Source organism: Grammomys surdaster, unplaced genomic scaffold (assembly GCF_004785775.1).
Source record: "Grammomys surdaster isolate TR1022 unplaced genomic scaffold, NIH_TR_1.0 125671, whole genome shotgun sequence".
In the NCBI taxonomy this organism is placed as follows: domain Eukaryota; kingdom Metazoa; phylum Chordata; class Mammalia; order Rodentia; family Muridae; genus Grammomys; species Grammomys surdaster.
The window spans coordinates 588,384-588,655 of record NW_021620508.1 but is presented as its reverse complement, the minus strand read 5'-3'; positions in this window follow the sequence as shown (position 1 = coordinate 588,655).

The following is a 272-nucleotide window of genomic DNA, read 5'->3' as shown; positions in this document are numbered from 1 at the left end:
TTTATTTGTCCTGACAAGTGCTCTACCACTTAGCTATAGCGCTTCACTTAACTTTATTATTATTGTTGTTATGCGTGTGCCAGGACGTGCATGTCGAAGTCAGAAGTCAGAAAACAACTTTGTGCAGTCAGTCTGTTCTTCTACCTACCTTCACATGGCTCTGGGGATTGAACCCAGGTCTTCAGACTTTCAGCCATGGAGCCAACTTCCCACCAAGCGCACGCTCTCTCTCTCCTCTCCCTCCTCTCCCTCCTCTCCCTCCTCTCCCTCCT